General features: G+C 45.5%; 1 protein-coding gene across 3 annotated transcripts in view; it reads right to left on the bottom strand.

The window, feature by feature from the left end:
* KCNJ16 (potassium inwardly rectifying channel subfamily J member 16) overlaps positions 1 to 20204 on the bottom strand; it is a 39492-nt gene extending 19288 nt beyond the window's left edge. Inside the window, exons 1-2 of one of the 3 annotated variants that reach the window (XM_030287288.4) lie at positions 20119 to 20204; positions 3769 to 3876 (exon numbers count right to left, since the gene is read on the bottom strand). The gene's annotated coding sequence lies outside the window, so the exon portion shown is untranslated. Of the gene's footprint in view, positions 1 to 3768; positions 3924 to 20118 lie in introns of all 3 variants that reach the window. The other 2 variants (XM_072937035.1, XM_072937036.1) reach the window with 2 other exon arrangements.
* Between the last annotated feature and the right edge of the window lie 6396 nt (positions 20205 to 26600).

Here is a 26600-nt window from a genome sequence, read left to right as displayed (position 1 = left end):
AATTACCTCTTTTTTTCAGCCCCAAAATTCAGTGGTTCTTCTGACGAACCTTTCCACAGGATATTAAGGGCTGAAACCCTCTCCACTCTCTCAATTCTCCACCCCACCATGTCAACACAAAGAGCAGTTGGGAAGTTGAAGATTATCCTCCCCTGGATGCACCCTCAGAACATGAATTTATCTGCTTTAAAAAGAGGAACCAATGATGGAATCATGACGGGAATACACAAAAAATGAGCAGCTCCTTGTGAAATGCAACACGGCCACTTCTTGAGTTCCAGCTTTGCCTCCTGCCAGACAGGACAGACAAGTTCTCTTTTACATCTGAAGATGAAAAGATGAAGAATCCAATCAAGCCCTTGCCCTGGTTTAAAAGCAGGCAGAAATGGGAGGTGGTATTTGCGTGTTGGGCTCGTTTGTGTTTATCATGTAGCGGTTTTAATTGCACAATGAATTACTGGAAAGGGGTGTTCTGTTACCAAACTTCTCACCAAAAGCTCGGGGTGAGAATATTGGGCAAGAGAGGTGACTAATAACAAAAAAAAGGAGCAGAGCATCAGCCTCCAGAATTTCAGGCATGCCAAGGAGCACCGAGGTGAGGGATCAGCATCCTGGGGAAAGGCTCTTAAAAAACCAAAGCCCCCTCCAAAACATATCCTATGAACTCAAATTAAACCCATCTAAGAGAAAATACTTTAAGATAAAAAGATGTCACGCTATTCATTCAAGCCTCTCATTAGAGCATCTTTGTTAAACATGGTAATTTGCAAGGTCTACAAAATTATATATGCAATCTACCATATATGTGCTTTTCTGTGTATTCCATAATAAGTTGTTGCACCATAAAAAATCTTTATCGAGTACTGAAATCCTTTAACTGTGTCAGTATCTTAATTTTCAAACTGAGGTGAGGGAGCAGCGCTGGTGAAAGGCAGAACCTCCTTCAGTGTAGAGTGTTTTTCACCTGACCTTTCCAGGAGCTGTTCAGAACCTCTGCTGGCAGAGGGACGGCTCAGATTTCGCCCTTTTTGTCTGGGAACTCATCTTTGGCTGAAGTTTTTGTTCTTTAGGAGAAGCTCCCCGAACTAAAGACCCATCCATCAGTCCCTGCAGTGACAGGCACAGATCCTGGCGAGGACTTGGCTGGCACTTCCGACACTTCTAGCAGAGCTGTTGCTGCACTAATGGAGCCCATCTAAAATATGGATTGCCTGGGTATTACCTGAAATTAGCGAGTTTGCAGCTGGTTAACTCTGATTGATCAGCTGAGGTTTGCTAAGCTGCCAAACCACCCATCAAGTGCTGTAATAATCCGGGTTTTGTCAGTAATAACCAACTGCCCCAGCTCTGCGGGGCTTGGCTGGTTTAGCAGCGCCCATCTCCTTATCTCACTGCATTCACACCTTTTCCAGAGCTGGAATGAGGAAAGAGCAGCAGGATGTCTGCTCTGGTTCCAGAAAAACATCCTGGAGTTTGGCATGGAGAGGGAGAGGGAGAGGGAGAGGGAGAGGGAGAGGGAGAGGGAGAGGGAGAGGGAGAGGGAGAGGGAGAGGGAGAGGGAGAGGGAGAGGGAGAGGGAGAGGGAGAGGAGAGGTGCGAGGTTCATTAGTGAACTCTTTGTAAATCAGGAAAGTGTATTTTCATCCTTTCCTTCTTTCAGTGACTAATTTCTGTTACTGTAACCAGGACTAAAAAAGTTTATCCCCACCAGAACTTAAATATTCACTTCCTCTTCACCCACTATGTTCACTTGAAAAAGCACTTCCCTTTCCATTCCAGCTCTGGCGAGAAAGCTCACAACAATACACAACAGAAAACACTCTAAAAGAAGGTTTTTCTGATAATTAAATGTTTACAATCACACTCTGTATCACCATCCCCAGAGAATGAGTCAGGGCTCCCAGGAGAAAGGAAAATTATGTAACACCAAGACTTTGCAAAGGTTTTTATCCAGACAGAGCAGCCCTCCTAGCCTCGATCCCCTCTGGATTTTGCCTTCCCAGCCTGAATCCCTCTGGACTTCAGCCCTCCCAGCCTGGATCTCCTCTGATTTCCAGACTTGTGGTGGCCACTGTCTGGAAAAGAGCTTTGATCACAGCACAGGCACAAGGATTTGAGGAAGTTTGACAGGCAGGAGGATGCAGAAGCCCTGGCAAAGCCCTGGCAGAGGCATTCCAAGCTTTCCAGGGACAGCTGCATCGTCTCTCTGGCACTTTCCAGCTGGCTGTGTCTGCCAGGTGAGCTGCTCTAGACAGGTAACCTGCACCTTGCTGCAGGAGTGAAAACCCCAAAGAGAAGCAAGGAGAGGAAATCCTGCCCCCACTCTGCCTCTGGTGTGACATTCCCAGATCCTCAGCCTGCTCAGAAAGGTGTCACAGGGTTTTCAGGACAGCTTAAAATGTTGGCTCAGGGTTTAGAAATCTAGAAATAGAGGGGTTTCTAAGGGGGATGAGCAGGATTCTTGCTTTCTCACCTTTTTTGGTGGATTTTCATGGTGTAGGAGGGGGAAAAAATGTCTCAGCAGGCTCCTTGCACAGACACACCCCTTGCACAGGTAGGGGTCACACAGGTGCTCATGCACAGACGCTCAGATCCAACAAATTGTGAATATTCCTGTTTGTTCCTCAGCCCACACTCACCCAATCGCCCCAACAAACCCTGAGCAGGCTCCCTGGGCAGAGTGATCCCTCTGACTCATTCACCCAGCCTTTCTCACACTCTGCAAGCCTCAGTTTCCCCAGGGTGAGCTGAGAGTGCCCGTGCTGCTCTGCCCTCCTGGCTCAGGAAACTCTGAGGGTGCTGAGCTCCTCCAGGAGGGGACAGAGAGGACAGAAAGGAGCAGAGGAGCTGCCAAAATGGCTCAGCCCCACGGCCTGGGTGGTCCCACAGCCCAAGCCCACCTGGGGCCAGGCCAGGTGCTCCAGGAGAAGGTGACAGAGCCCTGCAGCTCTGGGAGGATTTCCCTCCTCTCTTGTTGGATTATGTCTTTTACGGACCCAGAGATGATAATAGAGAGGTGTTTTCGAAACTTTTATTCCATTTTCAGTCTCATGAGAAGGGTGAGACAATACAGATGTTATAATTCACAGCATCACAATCAGAAGCCAATTATTTATTAATTACAATACACTATAAGTGTTTCTTGGCCTGTCAGCTTTAGCCACACCATGCTGTAAATGCTTTAAAGCAAATCATCTAAAATTACCCCTGGTGGGTCCTACTCCAATGCATTTTCACAGTTCTATTTCTCCAAAGTATGCAGTCTTATTTGCAAGGCCATCCTTTGAAACTTGTTTCTAGCTCCATTTCTCTCTCTCCAATGTTTATCCTATTCCATGGCATTTCTAAGACAGCTTTTCTTATCTCAAAGTTTGCACAGAGATGCACACTGTGTGAGCCTTCTGTCAGGCTGTAAGAATTTCCTACAAATCCATTTCCCACATTCTCTGACAGGTTCTCAGCCGATCTGCGGTAATTAGAGCCTGGCTCAGCCCTGCAATTACACAGCTTAGCACCCTCCCTAAACATGGGCTCGAACAAGCTCTGCCTCTCTTTAATATTCAAATTAACACGAATTCCAGCCACTCAAACCGTGTTTCCAAACAACTACCGAGCTGCCAGGTTACACTCCAAACACCCCTCCAGCTGAACGCTAAGCAGGTTATTCCCACCCGGGCTGTTTAGTCAGGTTAAAGCTCTCTAAGGCACCAGAATTTCTGTACAAACACAGGGAAAAGAGTAATTAAGGAAGTGAGAAATGGACTTTACCTTAATGTCCTGCTGAGGTTTGAAAGAATCTCTGCTTCACTCCCTCCTTTCTTTTGCTCTGTCTCTCTCTGTCTCTTCTTGCATGGCTGGACTGACAGGTTGGCAGAGCTGAGAACGACAGGTTGGGTTTGTTTTTTTAGACACAACTCCTCCCCCTCTCAAAGAGAAGAAGAAAAAAAAAAAAAAAGAAAAAGAAAAAAAGAAGGCAAGACTGTTTGGGAAAAGTTCACAGAAAATCCCGTCCTTTCAGCACATTCGAACTGGTGAGAAAAATGCTGCTTTGGGGAGCCCAGCAGTTTTCCAAGTGTTTTTCTCCAAAAGGCTCAAGGTCTGCTTTGCAAGAAGTGTGAAGCAACCGAAGGATTTACAGCAGGCACCGAGTGACCCCAGCCCTTTCCCATTTCCCTGAGAACCGATCCAGAGGCGATTCCAGCCCCTCAGGGCAGCCTTGGCAAGAGGGCTGTTGAAAAGGTGGAAAGGGCTTTTTGCAGGCAGCACAGAGATCTTTGGGCTTTGGATTTTATCCTTGCATCCAGCTCCAGTCTGTGGAATAAATGTCACCAAGAGGTGTCTGAAGACCTGATTCTTCCCTCAGAGCCCCGTGCCTGCCCTCAGAGCAGGTTATTTTAAATTCCTGCTTTACTCCATGCTCTGAACTGCTTGCACAGAGACCAGCTCAGCTTCTGTCCCTGTCCCCTGAGAGGTGAGAGGATGCCAGGGAGCTGGCGAGGTTTTTAACAGGTCACAGTGACCACAAAAACGGGGTCAGTGTGAAAAGCCCCCACTTCCACAGACCTGTCCAGGTGTTCTGGCTCAGGTGGACAAACCTCATCCCTGGGAATGCTCTACTACAATGTTTTTGGAACCAAGATGCAGACACTGATTTTACCCTGGGTTTATCAATCAATTCTTAATTAGGGCTGTGTCAAATTAATTCAGGGCTGCTGGTGCCTGTGTCCTCTGCCTACGGAGCTTTGCTCGTGGCAGCCCATGGCAACCCATGGAGTATCTGCTAATAAATGCCAGGACAGAGCAGCCAAGGGGTTGGTGGCCGGTGGTGAAACAATTTCCTCGCTGCCACTCCCCTGCAGACTCCAAAAGAACTGACAGTCAGCCTCTTTCAGCCTCTAATGCTTTTTAAAGTTGGCAGTTTGGGCACAAATCTGCAGTTTCCAGGCACGTTCTTTGCTGCCTCTTCCTTTCCCAGCCAGCAGAAAAACAAACGGGCTAATGACTGTCATCTGCATAAATTTGCATCACAGACTCCTTGAATGGAACCCCATCTCCTCTGGGTCAGATTTGCACCTGGATTGGAACAATGAGGATTCTGAGGCTCCCTTTACCTGCCTCAGCGGTGCTGGTGTCGCAGCTCTGCAAAGCCAAAAGGCTTCCATAACTTTTGGAAAAAATCCCCAGCTAGTTTAATTTAACATTATAGCGAGCTAGATTAGAGGTGAAACCAGTGGGAGTCGTGATGCCTTGAGAAGGCTGAGCTGGAACAGAGGCTGGACAGAGCTCCAGAATAAAGCAGGGATTTATTCAAAGCATCTCCTCCATGGATCCACCTTGGGCAGCACCAGAGCCCAGCCAGGGCTGCACCCAAATGAACCAAAATGGTCCCAAAATGCACGAGCGCTCCCGGGGGCTCTCCCTGGGATCAGTTCTGCTCCATTGGCACCTTGGAGTTCATTGTCCCATTCCAGCTTCAGCCCAGGCAGTCCCATCCTGCTTGTTTTTCTCTCTCCAGCCCACGGTGTTTGTGCTCCTGGGCTGAGGTTTGGATCATTTGTCCTTGGTGCCCAGCTGGAGCAGGAATTGTTTTGTCTCTGCTCTGTGCAGAGAGCTCAGCATCCCCTCATGTGGAGCCCAGACCCACACACTGAAGCAGCACAGAGTCTGAGAAATAGAAAAGCTGAACCTGAGGCATCACTCACACGGAGTCAAAGTGACATCATATCCAAAAATGTCTCCTTGCACTTCTTGCAAGCCCAGCTTCATCTCCTGCACCAGGGGAGAGCCACATCCATCCACTCCATCCACTCCATCCCTTCCAGGACTGATTTCCCCCCCTCCTGCATTCACACCCTGCCTATTTCCTCATGCAACTGCTCTCCCTTGTGCTCAGCTCCCCACTTAAGATGGCCAGAGAGATAACACCAAAAGCTCAGAAATCCTTCCTGCCAGTGGAACCAGTTCCTCGAATCCAGCCAAAACTGGGCAAAGTTCAGTGCTGCTGGGTGGTGTCTGGAGGCAGCACTGCCTGCTGAGGGAGGCGAGGAACTGCTCTTCAGGTTACAGCACGGTCACAGACTGCAGCCTTCTGCCTTTCCAGGCCGGAATTCCAGCCTGAATTTCCAGTGCAGATGGATGGGGATAAAAATTTAGCAGCATTAAGCACACACCAGTGTCAGCACTGCTGTATCAAAGGTAAATTTCCCAGCAGAGATCCAACTGCTGCTCCTTTGGGCACTGATTCATGTTTTTCTCAGTTCTCCCTCCTCAGCGAGATCCAGACTCTTCAAAAGATTTTCAGCTTGAAAATCTTAAAGATCTTTTAGCAAAGGGGTTTATTCTCTTTATTGATCCAGGTTACTTGCCCTGGCACCAAGAAATCACCAAAAACATGCCCAGCATGATGCTCCTGATTTACCTCTGGCATTTTCATCCCTCATGGGACTCCTGGAGAGGGAGAGAAGCTGAACAGCATCACAAGGAGAGGGAAATCTCCCATCTCCAGCTGCAGCTGCCAGCCAGCCTGGAGTGTGACAGGTTTTTGTCAAGGCTGTGTCTGCTGAGTGTGAATTTAATCCAAGGGCCCTCAGTTCTCAGCAAACACAGTTGCTGTGAGAGCTTTAAGCAGTCAATAAATGCACTTCAACTAAGCACTGCAGTGAGGTCGGATTTCTTGTTTTTCCTGTTTCACCAGCAAGTTTTAAGACAGCCTCATAATGAACCCTGGGAGCACAGCTCGTTACAGCTTCAGAAAAGTTGCAAAATTGTACCCAACTTTGGGTTGTTATGTTCTGGTAGTTACACTCCCTAAAGGAAAAAAAAAAAATCAAGGAGGAGGGAGCATGTCCCAAAATGTAGGAACTTCATCCCAAATGCCATGCTGCCAGTGACAAGATTCCCATGGTTTCAGTGGGCTGTGGATCAATACTAATGTGTGAAAAATTAAATTACTCAAGTTGCTGTTTGCAAATAGATGAGAGTGGAAAAGTGGTGAAACAAATCTTCCTGTGTGAGGAAGACACCTATCAGAGTCGAGACCTCCCTGAAGAAACAGAGACAAACAAAGCAGCTGAAAGTTAGAAAAATCCACAGAGAGTAAAAAAAGACAAGGAAAAAAAAGAACTCGAAAATCCCTAGAGACTAGTAAAACAGTAAAGCCAAAACTGGTGACTACAAATCAATCACAGAACAGAGGAACTGAAGAACAGAAAACAACCACAAAAGTCAAATACACTTCAGAGTTAATCAAATATAAGAAAAGTATAAAAAGTTACAAGAAAAGTAATATCCAGATCACAAAAAGACACCTTGGATCTCCTAGACTCAATGATTAAAGAACATCCCATGACTGTCCCAAAATACTAACTAAAAAATCTTTTACACTAAGTACACAAACAATTTCCAAATACAGACTCAAGGACCCTTTTCAATTCCTTTCTGTGAAACTCTGTGTACCTAAGATTATATATATATGGCCCAAGGACCATTTTCAATCCCTTTCTCTGAGACTCTGTCAATTTAAGATTATATCTATCTATCTATCTATCTATCTATCTATCTATCTACATATAAACAATTTCCAAATAAGGCCCAAGGACTCTTTTCAATCTCTTTCTCTGAGACTCTGTCAATCTAAGATTATATAACGCGGCTACACTTAAAACCACAACTACAAAACTTCTTCCTGCACACAGAGTAGTTGATGAAGTAATAACCAATAAATACAATACACAAAACCATACAGAAAACAGCAAGGAAATAATCACTGCATTACAGAGCCCACAACCTCAACTCAGGGAATAAAAAATTTAGCTCATGTTCCAGTCTGAACATGGAAAAATGAGAATGGGACTGGTTTTTGTGGTTACTTGGTGGGTTATGGGTTAAATGAGGTTTTTTTCCTCTTATGTGCTGTAGAAACTCTCATCTTTTTACCATGCATGATCCCTTGCTTAAGTGCAACTCATTCAATATGTGATCAAAGGGATGCAGGTGGAAGCCACACCTACAGACCCAGAAATGGCTACAAAAGGACAGAAAATGATGTCACTGTGAATAATTGCAAAACCAAAAAGGAGCCAGGAACAAGAAGTTTAAAAAGGAACAAAAAATACAAAAAGTTTAAAGGAAAAATAAAGTGAATTTGACGAACTAAGATTTGTAAGACAATTATTGAGAACATAAGAGGAGGAGGGATTGAAAGGAATGAGAAATATCTTTACAAACATGCTGTGATGGTAGATAAGGCCAGATGCTGAGAGGTGAAAGAAGAAATAAAAAAATATTTTTTTTAATTAAAAAAATATGAAAAATAATAATTTAAAAAATCCATGGGAATTCCACTAATTGACAGAGACTGTTACTCACTCAAGACTGTGCTACATCTCTGGATGTAGAGAACAAGAACAGAGACACAAGGAAAAAGGAAATTGGGGTGGGGCACACATTAGAAGGGGGTGCTAGGTGTTTTGGGAAGTCTGTACCTCTCAAGTACCTCAGCCAATGGGGAAAGAGAGGGGGAAATTTGGCCAGGAAATTGGGATAAACAGGAGGCTGCATCCTGTAAATTTTTGAGAGACCCCAGGGGAATGCCCCATGGCCTCTCCCTTTATCAAATAAAGTTACAGGACTCCTCTGTCTCCTTTTTAGACAGAAACCCCTGGTGTTTATGGATTAGTTTTCCTGACACTAAGATAAATCCCATGTTTCCAAGTGGATCTGTTCCCTCATTCCCTGTCCTGCCCTGAAAACCTTTCCCTCAGTGCCTGCAGACATCCCTGGTCTCTGCAGGCTCCTCGGGCTGCTCCAGCTGGCAGGCACTGGAGCCATCCGTGTATTGCAAAGGGAGAAGGGGAAAAACCACAATTCTTCCCCAGATTTCATCCTCTGAGAGTCTGCATCCCTCAACCCACCCTGCAGTGGCCACTGATCCCAATCCATCACCTCAGACCCCAGCAAACACGTGCAGAACCCTTTTTGTGTCTTGGCTCAGGCTGTTGCTCCAAATTTCCACCCATTCCAAGCTCAAACTCTCTTTTAATCCCATAAAAACTGCAGGTGCTGAGTACTTGACGGGGCAGGGAGGAGCTCCTTGCAGAGAAGAGCAGCTCAGGGGACCTTCAGTGCTCATAGAGTGCCGGTCCCAGGAAAATCAGCTCAGAAGTCCCTGTTTGGGGGCACAGAAAAGCCCTGGGGGTGTCACAGAGCCTCTGGCACTTCTGAGAGGTTGTTCAGGGTGTTGGGAATGACAGGAGAGACCCAGTCCTTTTCCATGTGCACAGAGACTGAATAATTCACCCAGAAATCAGCTGGCCAGCGTAGAAATGATTTGAAATTACTTGAGTCCTTAGGTGTTACATTAAGTGGATCTCCAGGGAAGGATGTGGATTACTGCAGCTGAATAGAGCCCTTATTTATCAGATGGAAAAGGTGAATGTCATTTCCTTTCCTTTCCTTTCCTCCATGGTTTTCCTCACCACATCCCTGTTTCTGGCGAGCAGGAGGTGCAGACAGTGTAAGAACATGTGCTTGATTGTTTAAATCACCAGAGCTGTTACCTGGGGCAGGGAGAGGGGGAAGAAATTAAGATTTCTGCTGGTTTCCTGGGGAGAATTACAGGGCTAGGAAACATAAAACACCGAGGAAAGGAAATGGGTTGTGGAGCACCTGGGCTTTGATTTGACATCCCAGAGTCTTAACTCAGGGAGGGAATTTGTGCATTCTCATCTACTGTGGTGCCTAATAGGAACCAGGATCAAACTAATCTAATATTCTTATTCCATACTTTATAAAGCAAGACTGCATTAAGGAGGGTCTTTTTTTTTTTACTCCTTAATGAAGTTTGAATACTGTTAAATTAAGTTCTACTAATAAAGAACCTTTGCTTTTTTCCAATTTGCCTCTGGAGTCTCAAGGGCTGTTGACCTAAAGATAAATATCAGAGCAGTTCGGCTATCTATTATGTGCTCTGCTAATGCTGTCAACAAGTTAATTCTAATATCAACCGAGGAGAAAATTTCCATGTCAGGACTTAGCTTGGGCTAAGAGGGAAAAAAAAAGCTCTTTTTGCGGTAAAAAGCTCAAGACACCCAGGCTGTTTTCCCTGTCTGTGGCACAGGATATCTTTGTAGAGATATTCCCCCTCTGCAGTAACTAAGATGGACCTAAACCCCACTGAATTCAGACTGGAAGAGAAGGATAGATGTTTCTGAGATTTGGGAATGTCAGGATTACAGGTGTCTGTCCATGAAGAAGGATGAGTGTGGCATTGGGCTCTGGCTGCTGACCCCAGCTCTTCTCCCCCCAAGGTCTGCAGGTGCTCACTTGTCAGAACTCAAAATGTCCCTCAGACATTTTTGGAGGTTCCAGGCCCAGGTCAGAAGCATTTGAGACCCTGGCAGGCAGCTGGAAACAGCTGTGATTTTGGGTTTGAGCCATGGAATGAATTACCAACCTTGCAGGAAGAACAAGAAGTCACAAAAGTTTAGATATTAGAGTAGAAGTAGTCACAAAGTAGAGGGAAGAATTTTTGAGTGCTGTACAGGGGGGTTTTGGTTTTGTACATGGGGGTCAGAGGTTTTAAGATGGAGTGATCTGGGCCTGCCCTGTCCTCCCTCTTTCTCCTTCCTTCCCTCCATGTTCTTGGTGATGTTGGCACTCCCAGATTGCTTTAGAGTAGAAAAGCACCATTTAAATATAGGTAATAGGCATTGGGGAAAAACTGTACCCATGTAACACGTAATGTCCCATATAAAAGATAGAAAAGCACCATTTAATATAGGTAATGGGCATTGGGGAAAAACTGTACCCATGTAACAGGTAACGTACCATATAAAAGACAGCAGCAGCCCTGGGCAGGGAGAGAAGAAGCAGTCGGGAGTCAGAGAGGATGTCAGGGTGTGTGTGTGCCTCTGCCTGAGCTGTGAGCAAACCACAGCAGCCCAAGGAGAAAATCTTTTAGATAACTTGCAATAAACTGCCTTGAGACCGAACAACAGAGACTGCTGAGCCTTTCTTTGGAAGCACGGGTTGGAGGAGAGACTTTTCCACCCACGGAACCCCTGAACCAGGCCGGGGTTCCGATGCTCACTGAGCATCTCCTGCACATTTCTGCTTGCCTTGCCAGAGGTCAGGGATGCTGTGAGCTCCTCACCAGCCTCCTGTTCCCAAAACCTTTTAATTCCACTCCTAAATTCCAGCTAGGCGCCATAAAAAGGCACCTGAATGCAGCTGTTGGTCTCTCTGACTACACAAGGTGTGAAATGACCTCCCAGTTTCCAGCTCCAGCTGCTTCCCTGCACCCAGCTCCCAGCTGGACAAAGCCCAGGCAGCTCCTTCCCTCCCTCCACATCCCAGTACCCATGGAAAGAAATCCAGACTGCAGGGACAGCAAGGGCCAGGACTTCTGGGTGATTCTCAGGTCACCTCTCCAGCCCCAGCTTTCCATCCCTGACCTGAGTCTGTGCCTTTACCTTACCTTGCAGAGGTGCCTTGAGGACAAAAAATCCATATTTCAGGGCACAGCAGCGGGGCTGGCTAATTCCAGCTCTGCAGGGAGCGGGGACGGAGATGCCCATTGACTCCTGTGGGATTTACAATGAGCCCTTATCCATTTTACATTGGCCCTGAGCAGCCATCTGAGGATAGCAGGGACTGACTATTAATTCCTCAGTGGGTAAACAATCAGACTCCCTGTTAGAATGGAGTAAATTAATGGAGGTAGCCAAGGCAGCCCCAGCGTGGCTCCTGAGCTGCCTTCATGGGCTATTTGCAGGCTATGAAAAGAGCTGAGTGCATTTGCTCTCTTTATTTTTATTTTTTTTAAGCTTTCCTGGACAACCAGGCAGCAAGGATAAAATAAATAGCCTTTCCCAGAAAGCCAACCTTGACTTTGTTATAATTGCTGTGTAAATATAATCCCACTCATCAATTAAATGCTGCTCTCCAGGGCTGGAACATTATCCATGTTCATGGGGATGGAATCCCTGTCAACTCGAACTCCATATTCATGGGCATTAGCCTTGGCAAGGAGAATGTGATTGCTTGAATAAATTCAGCTGCCACCTACAGCACACCTGGATCAGCTGACAAGCGTCAGTCTGGCTGGAAGAGGGGCTCAGAAATATGTTACCATGGAAATCCTAAATATTCAGCCCTCAGCAGGGGGATTCAGATGTGATATTTAATAAATAGAAATAATCCAGCCCTTGCCTACCTCAGAGCTGACCCCTTGGTACTACAGGTGTTACTGAAGAACTGAAAGTTGGGTTTTTTCAAAAGTATGCGAGCAAGAAAAATTCTAAATTTTCACCAACAAATATGTCGCCATGGAAATCATAAATATTCAGCCTCAGCAGGGGGGTTCAGCTGGGATATTGATAAATAGAAATAACCCAGCCCCTGCCTACCTCAGAGCTGACCCCTTGGTCCTACAGGTGTTACTGAGAATCAGAAAATTGGGGTTTTTTCAAAAGTGTTTGAGCAAGAAAAACTCCAAATTTTCCCCGACATCCACAACTCCAGGTCCTGTATTCTTCGCAGCTTTCTCCCAGAACCTCCCTCTGCCTGTGCCCAGCCTCTGCAGGCGGTTACGTGACTTTTGAGCAGTCTGGATGCAGGCGGCTGCCCGGCTGGAGGGCAGCTGCTAATTAATAAAATGCTAATGAAGGCTCAGCAGCAGCCCTGGCCCTGAGGGTGCCCCGTGCCCCGTCCCTGCCCAGCCAGAGCTGACCCCGGCATTTATGGTCCTTGTTCTGTGCCACCGAACATTCCCAATCGTCCAAAGGGCTCCGTGGCTCTGCTGTTTCCCCGGCACGGTTGCAAACTTTACAACCCCAAATACAACTCGGGAGTGGATTTCCCTCTCGAGCAGCTGTTCAACAACAGCCAACACCCCCTGCAGCAGTTTGGCAGCAGGGCTAGCTGTGTCCCACCTCATTAGGCTGAGGAAATTCAGGCCGGAGAGGAATTTGTGGCCCTGTGCTGGCAAAGCAGCACAAGAGAATGGGGGCATTAAAAACTCCTGGTGTTTAAAATCTGTGCTTTTCACACAGGAGGAGAAACGGAGCTCCATGGAACATTGTCCATGGACATCGGGGTGCTGGAGTGACCCCAAAGAAGAACAACTGAGGTAGAGAAGGGTTTGGAGCACCAGGAGAGGCTGAGGGAGCTCGGGGGGCTCAGCCTGGAGAAGAGGAGGCTCAGGTGGGACTTTGTAGCTCTGCACAACTCCTGACGGGAGCGTGGAGAGAGGTGGGGTCTGTCTCTGCCCCCAGGTAACAAGTGACAGGACAAGAGGAAACAGCCTCAAGTTGCACCAGCAGAGGTTTAGGTTGGATATCAGGAAGAATTTCTCCCCAGAAAAGCTGCCCAGCCCTGGCACAGCTGCCCAGGGCAGTGGTGGAGTCCCCATCCCTGGAGGGATTTAGAAGCCGTGTAGATGTGGCACTTGGGACCGGGGGCAGTGGATTTGGCCATGTTGGGTCAATGGCTGCACTCAAAAAGTTCAGAGGACTTTTCCACCCTCAACGCTTCTGTAGCTCTATCCTAAAACCAGCTTTGGGGCAGGAATGTTGTTTTGAACAACTTTTGAACAGAAAGCAGCATTGGAGCTCTTGGATGCTGCTTCCCTTTGTGGAAAATGACTGGGAAATAGGGGCAGGAGGTGGGGTCAGGGTCAGATGTTTGTTGTACATGGGATGGGCGTCGGTCAGACACGGGATGGACATGGGATGGACACAGAATGGATACAGGATGGTCATGGAATGGACATGGGATGGACACAGGATGGTGTGGGTCAGACACGAGATGGGCATGGGATGGACACAGAATGAACACGGGATGGACATGGGATGGGTGTGGGTCAGACACGGGATGGACACAAATGGATATGGGATAAACACAGACGGACACAGATGGATATGGGATAAACACAGATGGATATGGGATAAACACAGATGGATATGTAACAAACACGGATGGACATGGATGGACATGGATGGACATGGTTGGATATGGGGTGGACACAGACAGACAAAGATGGACATAGGATGGACACGGATAAAGGATGGACACAGATGGACACAGATGGATATGGGATGGACATGGATGGACATGTCTAGATATGGGATGGACACAGACGGACACAGATAAAAGATGGACATGGATGGTCACAGATGGACACGGCTGGATACAGGATGGTCACAGATGGACACGGCTGGACATGCCCAGATATGGGATGGACACAGACGGACACAGATGGATATAGGATGGACTCGGATGGACAAGGATGGACACAGATGGATATGGGATGGACATGGATGGACACGGCTGGATATGGGATGGACACAGATGGACATGGATGGACACAAATGGACACAGCTGGATATGGGATGGTCACAGATGGACACGGCTGGACATGCCCAGATATGGGATGGACACAGACGGACACAGATGGATATAGGATGGACTCGGATGGACAAGGATGGACACAGATGGGCAAGGACGGATACGGGATGGTCATGGATGGACACAGATGGACATGCCCAGATATGGGATGGACACAGACAGACACAGATGGATATAGGACGGACATGGATGGACAAGGATGGACACAGATGGATAAAGGATGGACATGGATGGACACGGCTGGATATGGGATGGTTGCGGATGGACACAGATGGACATGCCCAGATACGGGATGGACACAGACAGACACAGATGGATATAGGATGGACTCGGATGGACACGGATGGGCAAGGACGGATACGGGATGGTCGCGGATGGACCCGGGACGGGCGCGGGCGCTCCGGCGCTATCCCTTCAGCACCACGGCGGCTCCGGAGCCCCGAGCGGGAGCGGCTGCGGCGGCGCTGGGAGGAAACCCCCGGCATCCCCCGGCCCCAGCGGGAGGAGCTCAACCCTCCGCCGTGCAGAGCCAAATGAAAAAATAAAATGCCCTTCTCGCGGTTTAGGTTTCATGTGGGTTTGTGCTGGAAAACAAATTAACCTAAGAGGGTTTGGGGAATTCGAGCCGGCAACAAAAGACAAGGTGGAAGTGTCTGAGTTTTGAAAATGTGCCCAAGGCCCCGAGTGGCAAATCCTTTCTCTGAATGCTCTCGCTAAGCCCTTTCACAGCACTAAAAGAATACAGAGAAAAGGTAGAAAAGGTGCGCTTTTTTTTTTTTTTTTTTTTTTTCAGAAGAGATTACCTGGAAATTATTTTCAGGAAAATATTGGTTGTGCTTTCTCCTCTTCTCAAAAAAATGTTTCTGTTTATAGAATTACATCATAAGAAAACTTAGAAGCCACTTAATCTGCGGATCTGGTCTGGTAATTCAATAAAACCATCATTTGGTTTAATGAAGGTTGGGATTAATTTGTCTGAGACATATCTCTTGAACATTAATAATTAATTTTGGGCTGAGACTGTTTCATAAAATCATGAAATGGTTTGGGTTGGAAGAGACCTTAAAGTCTATCCCAAGAGAGAGGGAATTTCAAACACTGGTGGAAAATTTTGCTTAAAGGACTGTATTTCTCTTCCTCTAGTAATTTGTCATTTGCTTTTGGAAACTTTCAAGTCTTTGTGCTGAACAAAGCAAAGAATTGTTCAGAGTGGATTAAGAATTAAAAAAAAAACTCCATCAAGGAGGGCTGAGAAACAGGAGAAGGGAAATGTTCTTGCCAGACAAAGCACCCTCACACCATGAGCACAAAACCTCAACATTTCATGTGCTACAATCCCATCTTGGTGCACTTTAAAAATCCTAATTGTTAAGATCTCTAAATGATATTTCAGTGTCGTGTGTTCTGTGCATCACAGTGGCTTCCAAAAGGATGTGAGACAATCTTATCTGTATCAATAGTCTGTATTTTATTTATTTTGTGCTTCAAAACATAAGACTAATTTAACGCTTTGTTGGTTTGGTGATGGGATCTGATTTGGGCTGTCAAAGGAAGTGTTGTAAAAGCCTCAGGTGCCCTTCCTGAACACTCCAACAACTACTGTCTGCTCGCCCAGGTGCTCTGAAAACACCTGGGACAGGGGTCCTGGGGCCAGGGACAGCCTGTCCTTGGTTCCACAGCTAGAAAAGCAAACAGACACAGCCCAGGCTGCTCAATCCTCCCTAAATACTTTAATTCTCCTTCTTCCCACCACCCCCGAGGTGTCATGGGTGCTGCACCCTCGGATCAAGCAGGGAGTGTTCCTTGCTCTGGGATTCCTGCAGGGAGTTTTTGGAGCTCCTGTGCAGCTCTGGCAGCGCTGCCAGCACAGGGGGAGAGTCAGAGACACGGAGGAGTTGAGATTTCATCCATCATCCACCATCCACCCAGCTCAGAGGGAATAGCCTCAAAAAAAAGAAGGAAAACCTTCCCAGTGGAGTGATATTTCCCAGCTCTGCAACCCCACCTTTCCTTGCTCTTTGTTGTAAAGCATTTATCACTTTTTCTGAACAATTAAAAAAAATAACCCTGCAAAAGGCCACATCTGGCCTCAGGAATCATAATGAAGATAAGAAAAAACCCCATTGGAGCAGAACAAAAAGGCCCTGAGCAGCTCTGAGCAGAGGCTGCCACATGCCAGCCCTCATGCCCATAATAAATCTGCATTTGATCGTGAGTTCTAAGTCCTTAAGCACATTGTAGAAATGGATAAATCCTCTTTGGGAATTTACTGACTTAAAAAAAGGGAAAAGCACCATAATTCCATTTATTTTAACATCATTAGATGCTGAAAAAGAAACCCTGATCATATCACAGGATGTGTTTCTGTTATTATCTGTGAGTTTTAAGACATGATTGCTGGGACAAAAAGGAGTCTTGTGCTGTGGAATTATGCAGGAAATAAGCTGGAGTGAGGAATATAAACCATTTCCTACTTTGCACTTTTTCCCCCAAGAAAGTCTAAGCTATTTATTGTCAGGATAATGGCATCGAGCTTGGATGGGGCAGTAGTGCTGGAAAATGAGGTTTTTCTGCTCTCAGTTCCTGTGTCCGTGAAGGAAAATAAAGGAAAATCTGATGTATCCTATCACTCAGTATCAGCAGCATGGTTTGGGGACTGGCTTTCCCAAAAAAGCAATCCAAAAAACCCAACTAAATCCCAACCAAAGAACAAATCCAAACCTCTCCCCATCTCCAGGTCCTGCTGGACTGGGAATTTCTCTGCTGGCTCTCTCACCTAACCCAAAAAAATCCCAAAAACTCAACTAAACCCCAACCAACCAATGAACCAAAACTCCTCCCCATCTCCAGGTCCTGCTGGACTGGGAATTTTGCTGCTGGCTCCCACACCTGACCCAAAAAATCCCAAAAATTCAACTAAACCCCAAACAACCAACGAACCCAAACCACAACACAGCTCCAGGTCCTGCTGGACTGGGAATTTTGCTGCTGGCTCCCACACCTGACCCAGAAAATCCCCAAAATTCAACTAAATCCCAACCAGCCAATGAACCAAAACCCTTCCACAGCTCCAGGTCCTGCTCCCACACCAGCAGAGCCAGAAGTTGCCTCAGGAACAAGGAGTTTGTCTGTTTTTAATATGAGCAAAATAAAATGAAGCCACTTCTCCTTTCCCTCATTTTTCTCCAGAAGGTCCCTCTGGGAAGCTCTTTTTTCACTTTTTTTCCTTAAGCACCTCAGCTCTGAAGCTGAGATGAGGCAGCTGGGCTGGCCTGGGGGATTATCCAAAGGATAATGAGTGGATTTGTCCCTGTTCCCTCCCTGAGGTGTTGTGCTCTCCCCAGCAGCAGGGAGTCCTCTCCTGATGATTCCAGTTCTCCCTGGTCCAGTGGCTCCCTGGCTCCCTGACAAGATCTGCACCTTCAAAGCTCTCCTTGCCCTTTAGATGCCATCATCTGTATTTGCATTTCCTGGCACCCAGAACAAGCCAGGCAAATTCTTTTAAAGTCCAATTTATGCTTTGTAGAATTGCCAGATTGGGGGGAAAAAGCGCTCAGGAAATGGAGAAATCTCTGGGCTCTTAACAATCATGAAACTCCTGATAAAAAACGATGGCAAATTCAATCTCTGCTGACCCAGGTCACCTTTGAACAGACACAAAGTTCTTTATCACTTTGCCAATTTCCCCATTCTTTTAGAAGCCAGGTTTGTGTTTTGCTCTATTTTTTTTCCCTTGTTTATCTCTTAATCTTTGGGTAAATTGCAGCATCTGAATCTGGCCATTGTGGAAAGGGGTTCAAAGCTTCTTACTTAATTCATAGCCAAGGTTTCCATTTCCTCAAATCAGGCAACTCTTCATTTATTTTTTCTGTGTTATGATTTAAATTTTCAGGGTCGCTTGGGCCTGTAATGACAATATTCAATAAATACTAATTTATACCACCAATACCCCCATTCATTCCAGGATTCTGCAGTGGGGGACTGAACCTCTCTGGATGTGGTGCAAGGTTTGGAAATATCCATTGGCCACATTATCCTCCTTTGAAAATGGAGCCAGAATCCCTTAAATAAACAGCTGGGGCTGGACTCAAAAATTCAGAGTTTTCCTCACCAGGCAAGACAGAGAGGAGAATACCCCAAGGTCTCCCCAAAGGACGAGTCAGGGCTGAGATGTTCTCTGCCTTCATGGGGGTCACACCTGTCCTACAGGATTTACTCACAGAGCAAAATCGAATTTAGAGCAGCTGGAGACAGGAATTATTTGGGTTTTTTACTGATTTTTCAAACTCTGTTTCTGTTAGTATATATATATATATATATATACATATATATATACATATATATATAATTGTTTATATTATAGATAATATATTATAGTTCTATTTTTTATAAAATATTCTAGTTTTCAAAAATGCATAATATTTGTCTAATACACAACACAATGATCACCTACTTTCTGGATGAACTTTTTGCAAGTAGCTGTTTAAATTTTCAATAATCATTCCAATTTCCTTCCTTGGTCTACTCCTGTTATTTAATTCTATTATTTTCCATGTCAATTTATGTCACAACAGATACAAAAAAACATATTTAGGCAAGTGAATCCTTCCCTCTGCAGAGCAGTTTTGAGCCACCACATAGCACACATATGAAATATTATTTAAAAACAAATATTCATTATTTAAAAACAAATACTCATGATTTAAAAACAAGTATTCCCACCACATTGACACAGCAACCAGAGCAAATGTGAGATGAGTGTCCCTGTCCTTTTCTGTGTGTGCTGAGGGAATTTGCCTCAGCAAGAAGTTTTCTGTTGAAATTCACTTTACTCAAGAACAGAGAGAAAAAAATCAAAGGTGCTGGAGGAATGTGAATGGTACAGCTGGACTGGGTGACCTCAGTGAAAGCACTGATGGAAATGTAGATTTTCCCTAGTGCAGTCCTGCATCTCCACAGGGAGAAAAAGACAAACCTTCACAGCTTTGAGTATAAAACATGAAAATATAAAAAATATTAGGAGATGAAAAAAACAGTTACAGAGACAAGGCTGTTGGTGTGGAGAAATATTGTAAATGCAGGCGAACCCAATGGGAAGAAATGATGATGTCTGACTCAATTCGGAAGGCTGAATGATTTCTTTGTTATAACTATGCTAAAATACATTAATATACTATATAAAAGGAGGATACTAAAACTACATACTACTTTCTCTGACTCTAACACAACTCGTGACCCTCTCTGAGAGCCCAGCCCCAGGTGGGTTGGATTGGCCATCAGGCTCAAACAATCCTCACCAGAATCCAACCAAGCAATCACCCCAGGGAAACAATTCTCCAAACACATTCCACGTGGGAAAAACAAGGAACAGACATAGAAATTATTTCCTCTTTCATTTCTCTCTGTGCACCTCTATGAAAAATCCTGAGAAGGAGAGAAATGTTCTTGCCACAGAGAAAGAAGAAACAGAAAAGAGAGTACCAGGGAATAAATAAATTCACAGTGCACACTTTAACTATGGATACTGACACTTCTGTATGGGCCAAATTAGGATGAAATCAGCTGGATTTATGCTGTGACTTAATTTAAAGAGGCACAATTAAGCCAAGCTGGCTGCTGCCAGGTTGTTCTGCCCCAAGAGAAGAGCAGCCCCAGGAATGTGCAGCTGCTTTGCCCCGTGCAGAAATGGAAAGGAGACCAGAGGAGCTTTACCTTTGCTCAGGCTGCCAGCGGGGAGATCTCGGGAGGCTCCTCTGTGTCTCGCTGCCAGCAGCTCTGGAGCTGTGCACAAAAACAGGGGCTGGGTTAATAATAAAGAAAGGCACGAGCTGTGAACTCCAAAGACTCGGGTTAAACATTGACTCAGGTCCTTGGGAGCGAGCTCCGAGGGGCTGCCGGGGGCATCTTGAGGAAGGGAATGTGCCTTGGGAAGGCTGAGCTGGAACAGGGGCTGGACAGAGCTCCAGAATAAAGCAGGGATTTATTCAAAGCATCTCCTCCATGGATCCACCTTGGGCAGCACCAAAGCCCAGCCAGGGCTGCACCCAAATGAACCAAAATGGCCCCAAAATGCACGAGCGCTCCCGGGGGCTCTCCCTGGGATCAGTTCTGCTCCATTGGCACCTTGGAGTTCATTATCCAATTCCAGCTTCAGCCCAGGCAGTCCCACCCTGCTTGTTTTTCTCTCTCCAGCCCACGGTGTTTGTGCTCCTGGGCTGAGGTTTGGATCATTTGTCCTTGGTGCCCAGCTGGAGCAGGAATTGTTTTGTCTCTGCTCTGTGCAGAGAGCTCAGCATCCCCTCATGTGGAGCCCAGACCCACACACTGAGGGAGCACAGAGTGTGAAAATAGAAAAGCCAAAACCTGAGGCATCAATGAACACCCAACCTGGTCCTCAGCAGCCTCTTCCCAGCTGGAACACACGGGGCAGGCAGCTGGGGCCACCCTGCACATCCAGGTGAGGCTTTCTAAGGCGAGAAGCAGGAAATTCTCCCAGGTAATAAAGGCCCTTCATCATTCAAATGGTTCTGCAAATATTTACCCATGAGATTGGATTTGGAGTTAGCCACTGATAGACAACTTCAGAATAAACATGTTCAGATTTACAGCAGAGTCTATTTTATTTTTTTTTTCCTATAAGAAGTGTTTTGTTTCTAGATTGGCTTGAGGTTAAGGTAAGGACTTCCAGCCCACACAAGAAATGCAGTTTCATTTTCTGTTGAAGTCACAGCCCGTGTCCTTTTCTGTGCTGGTGGAATTTGCCTCAGCAAGTTTTCTTCTAGAATTCGCTTTACTCAAGAGCAGAGAGAAAAGAATCAGAGGTGCAGGAGGAATGTAAATGGTACAGCTGGACTGGGTGAGTTTAGTAAAAGGACTGATGGAAATACCCAACTTCCCAGAGTCCTTCCTCTCCACAGGGAGAAAAAGATACCTGGAAGAAGATGAAAATGGAGCACAACCTTCATCCCTACCCAGGAGCTCTGCAGCATCAGAGTGGTTTCAGCTCCTGCTTTTCCCTTTTCACATGATGTTCAGGCTGTTTATTGAGGATTAATGCAGGCACCCGAAGATGAATTTAAACCATTTGGATTTCTGGGTATGGTTCATGCAGTCCCTGCACAGGCACCATGACTGAAGCTTGGATCAGAAATGAGAAGGGAAACCCAAATCTAAAGGACAGAACAGGAATAAGCTGGTTCAAGATGAAATGTGTCTAAATCCAAGGTGGGTTTGTATTTAGATAAGAAAAGGCAGATTTGACTCTTTTCTTGCCAGCTCAGCTCCCCAGCACTGCCCTGACCCAGGAGAGAGGAACACAGAAAAGGCAAAATTCCCTTTTCTGCCTGCTCTGGTGCCACTCTGGGTTCTGTGAGGTGGCACCAGTCCCTGCCTGGGCATTTTCACAGCCCCAGGTACTCTGGAAACCCAACCCCACTTCGGTGGTTCTGCAATACAAATTAATAACAATAACTAGACTTGACTGCTTGACAAAAAGCAAACAGTACGGAAAAAGCTGTCTTAAATCTTTCTATCCCACTTCCCCAGACCAAAAAAAATCTCCAAATGTTATTTCTTTTGGCAGCTGAAACCTAATCCTACCTTGGTTAACAAAACAGAGAGAACAGGAAGCGCTGTGAAGGAATTTTTCATTCCCTGGGACGTCTTTGATCCCACTCCCCTCCCTTTTCCTATCAGGTAATTTTCAAATCTCGACGTTTCCAGTTAGTCTACGGATCTTCTTGTTTTGTCTACTGCAGGCAAACCTTATTTAACTTCCATTTCAGGCATGAAAAACTGCCCTGCATTGAGACTTTGCTGTTGTGTAAGCTGGAACCTGAGAACTCCAGAATGCAGGAGGGAATCCGACTAAAATTCACCAATTTTTTGGTGGAAAACCAATCATGGCTTTGCTTTAGCGCAGGCAAGGGGCATTCAAACTTTACAGAAACTCTAAAGAAACCCTTCGAGCATTTGTTTCTGCAGCCACCACTTTTTGTCACTCAGTTCGACCTCCTGACATACAGAGGGAGATTTTTTTCACCATTCTCCATCTCAATCTGTGCCCATCTAAACTTTGCAGAGCCCCAACCAAATTAATGTCTGATTAATATTTGGAGTTCTGGAGGAATGTCTCGACCATTATTCCAGTCCCACATGGAATGCAAGGCTGCATCTCTGCCTTGGGCAACAAAACAATTAAATAAAATATAATGAAATAAAATTTATTTTAAATTTTATTTTAAATAAAATACAATTAATAAAATAATTAAAATATCGATGATCCTGAAGGGGCTTTATTACCACAGAGCAGCCTCCTGCTCATGGCCAAGACAAGTCTGGAGCACTCCAAAGCAGGAGGGGACACAAAAATCATCAAAATGTCACCAAGATAATCTCCGAACAGATAACACAACAGCCCCTCTGCCTAAAAAAACTACACGTCTAAAGTAATGCAATATTTCTGTGGATGTGAGAATATTTCTAGCTTTATTTATACTTTTTATACCCTTCATCTACACTTTTGCTGTTATAGTTTCACTTGTCCCACAGATCTCCGTGAAATAGAATTTCATCCTCAACTCCTCATTTTTTTTCATGCTAAGGAGTTTCTTTGCCATCACCTTCGAATTATTTTCCCCCATTCCCACCAGTTCCCTCCCTGGGTTTTTAAGGCTGTGAGAGAAAAGGAGATCAGAAAAAAAGATGTGGCAGCTTTTGTTGCTTTAAGGGAAGGAATAAGCTTGGAAAACTTTTGTATCCCAGCATCTCTAGGACCATCAGATCCCTCTGGTGCACAGCAGCGCTGTCCTGCAGGTCCCAGTGCTCCTGGGATCTTGCAAACATCCTTCTGGGATTCTGGGGTTTCAGACAGCATAGCTGACAGGAAAAAGAATTTTAGAAAGTCATTGGGACAAACTAACAAACAAAAACCATTGGCATGGCTCTACAGATATTAAGAGTTAAAGATTTTTTATTTCCAGTTTAATCGTTGTGCTTTCTTATGGAAACAGTCTATTTTGGGGTGAGAGTTGTTCATTAAATAAATTTAAAAAGAACAATTAATGTAGTGAAACTGGAATGCCAAACTGTGCTGCATTGTCAGACCTTTCTATGCAGCTCTTCCAGTAGCCCTAATAATAAAGTAATAATAATAAATAATAATAATAATTTTAAAAATAATTAAAAAATAAAAGAGCTGTAGGCTGTGTTTTCCTGCCTGTGCGCCTTCCTGTCTTCCAAGGTGCCAGGGTAGGAATTGTTACTTTAAAAAGCAGCACAATAAATTTTATTAGGCAGAGCAGGCTGGTTGTGTCCTGGGCTGGCCCAGGGGCAGCGCTGGGTGGAGGAAGCCCCGGGCCAAGCACAATAAGGAGGGAAGCTCTGGAATGTCACACTGGCATTAGTCTCCAGTGGATTCCTCACCTTGCAAAGAAGATTCCACTCCGCAGGAAACTCTTTCTTCTCCTTCACTGACAGCTGCAAAATAAGGGAATTGTTCATGAATCACCTGTGGGACCCAGAACCAGCTCTGAGCCCCCAGGGGAGCTCCCCTCGCTCTGCTCTGGGCTCTGGGCTGCAGGTTCTGATGCTTTGCTTAAAATTTCAGACATCCTGAGACCTCTCACCCCTCTCAGTTCCCTCTGCAGCCTAAGAAATACTTTAAAAAGTTTTCCCTGCCAAATACTAAATACTCTCACCCCTTCAAAAACAGTTATTGAGATGTTTCCTTTCCCTTTCACCTGACTGATTTTAATTTTTCTAATTCTTTGGCATATCTACTGGGTGGAAAATGTTATAAATTAGTAAATTCCTTTCCTGTACAGAGCTGAAAAAGAAGCTCCAGGTTTCACACCACTGTGGTCAATCAACTGTGGTGCTCACCCACATATAAAAATGCAAATTATATTTACCTGCTGTGAAGAGGCAACACTGAGTAGCCAAATTCCTTTTTATAAGTATTCACAAATGCTGTTTGCATAACACATCACCACAATTGGATTTTTTTAGTTGGGCCTGTAATGAGATCTTGTAAAATAGCTGTTATCTGAAGGGTTTGTTTTTATTAAACAAGTAAAAAGCACAAACCAGCAACTTTCCTGTGGCCAGGCTGCCAGCTCTTCACAAGATTTTTTTTTTTTTTCCTTCCAACAGCCTCCTTTTGGTGCCTTCCTCCATAGGGAATTCCTGGCTCTGTGCAAGGACTTCAGACACCTTTCCCAGGAGAAAACTCCAGTAGGTGAAACCACATAAATCCGTATTTCTCAGGGATATCTGACACAGCTGATCCCCAGGCTAGGCTTATGATACCCACGTGTTCCACAACAAGGGTACATTGGGACTTTTTCAGACCTTTAAGAGGAGGATACAAAACCCCAAACCGGTGTCACTGAATGAATGTGCAAGAATTTCATTAAGAAAATGGTTTTTAAATTTAACATCACTTTAATAATTACACTTCTAATAGAAGTAATTAAAAGCTGCACAACATATTGTCTGAAGAGCATATTTGTAACATTTAACTTCTAGTAGCTGCTGCTTTAGTGGAGGTCATGGCTGACAAACTGGCAAAGCCCTGATTTTATTTTTTCTTGGGAACTCAACGCTTGTCTCAACAATCCCAACCCAACAGCTCTCCTTATCAAAACAAAACACACCTACAGGGCTGTAAAAACTGACAGGGGGGTGGGGAAAACGGTTTTCAAATATATGCGACCTGATCTTTCCCACAGCAGCTCCTGTACATCCCATTCTGTCCACATTTCCCAGAGCTTTGAGGGCTCCTGTCCAGGGATGTTCTTGGGGATTAAAGGCTGACCTAGGCCAAAACCACGGATGCCAAAACCCCTTCAACTTCCCAAAAATACAGCTTTTGATGGAAATTCAGCATCTGTCTCCACAATGAGCTGAGCCAAAGCCTGCCCTCCGTCACCAGTGGTGAACTTTGGGGAAGTTGACCTCATCACTCTCCACAGATCCTGAAAGGTGCCTGTGCCCAGGTGGGGTTGGGCTCTTTCTCTAGGCACTGACAGAACCAGAGCACACAGCCTCAGGCTGCACCAAGGGAAATACAGGTTGGATATCAGGAAAAAGTGTTTTATAAAAAGGAAATAAAGTTCTGGAGTGGCTGCCCGGGGAGGTGGTGCAGTCACCATCCCTGGGGGTGTTTAACAAAGCCTGGATGTGGCACTGGGTGCCAGGGTTTGGTTCAGGTGTTGGGGCTGGGCTGGACTCGATGGTCTTGGAGGTCTCTTCCAACCCAGTAATTCTGTGATTCTGTGATTCTGTGAATTCTGTGAATTCTGTGAAAGTTCCATGTCCTGCTCAAGGCTGGGTTTGCTCCTCCAGAGGATTCAATCCAGGAAATCACTCAGGATGTTGATAAACCTACAAATAATTCTTCTAGGTGTTCTATATCCAGGCTGTTTGGTGCCAAAATGTTGTATCCAGCTCCCTCCAGATGATATCTATTTAGTGAGCAGCCATGTGTGGGACTTCGTACACCTAAAGGGATTAACAGCAATGGAAACTATTTGAGGAATTGCAGGTGAGGCATTTCACTGTGCCCAGGGGGATTTCTGACCTGCTTTTCATAATGAAGAAGTGTTTTCACAAGGTCACCAACAGCATTCAAACCTGTCCCAAGAAATGCAGCCAGCAGAGAGCTGGGATGGAGGAAAGAAACAACAGGAATAATCTTTTTGTATCCCTCACTCTGTGGATAAAGCAGGATAGGTCTCCAACTGCAAACATCCAAGGGGTGAGTGAGGATCACTGGGATGCTGCAGGCCCAGCAGATCCCAACCCTTTCATTCAGGATGCTGAGGTGGAAAGGCTCTCCAGAAAAATTCACATTTGTCTTTGGTGTGTGTGATTTTAGAAATGTTTGCAGGCAGAAGCCCTGGGCTGCTCAGCATCCTTCCTGTGCCTCAGCCACAGCAGAGAGCAGAGCCCTGCAGGCAAGAAAAAGGTTTAGCAAGCACAGAGAAGTGAATAAATAGAAATAAAACGAGGCAGAGGGTTCATCTGTTGGCAAATCATTTAATTAATGCAAAGATTTCAATCTCCCACACACCACAGACAGGACTGAGTAGGCAAACACTGTGCAGTGTGACCTCCCTGAGAGGAAAGAGGAATTCTGTGTGCCACTAATGGACTGTTCAAATAGCCTGGGGTGGGTGAAATGAGTGGCTCCT

This window comes from Taeniopygia guttata, chromosome 18 (genome assembly GCF_048771995.1).
Source record: "Taeniopygia guttata chromosome 18, bTaeGut7.mat, whole genome shotgun sequence".
Taxonomy (NCBI): Eukaryota; Metazoa; Chordata; class Aves; order Passeriformes; family Estrildidae; genus Taeniopygia; species Taeniopygia guttata.
The sequence above is the reverse complement of the archived record's forward strand: the minus strand, read 5'-3'. Positions and strand labels throughout refer to the sequence as shown.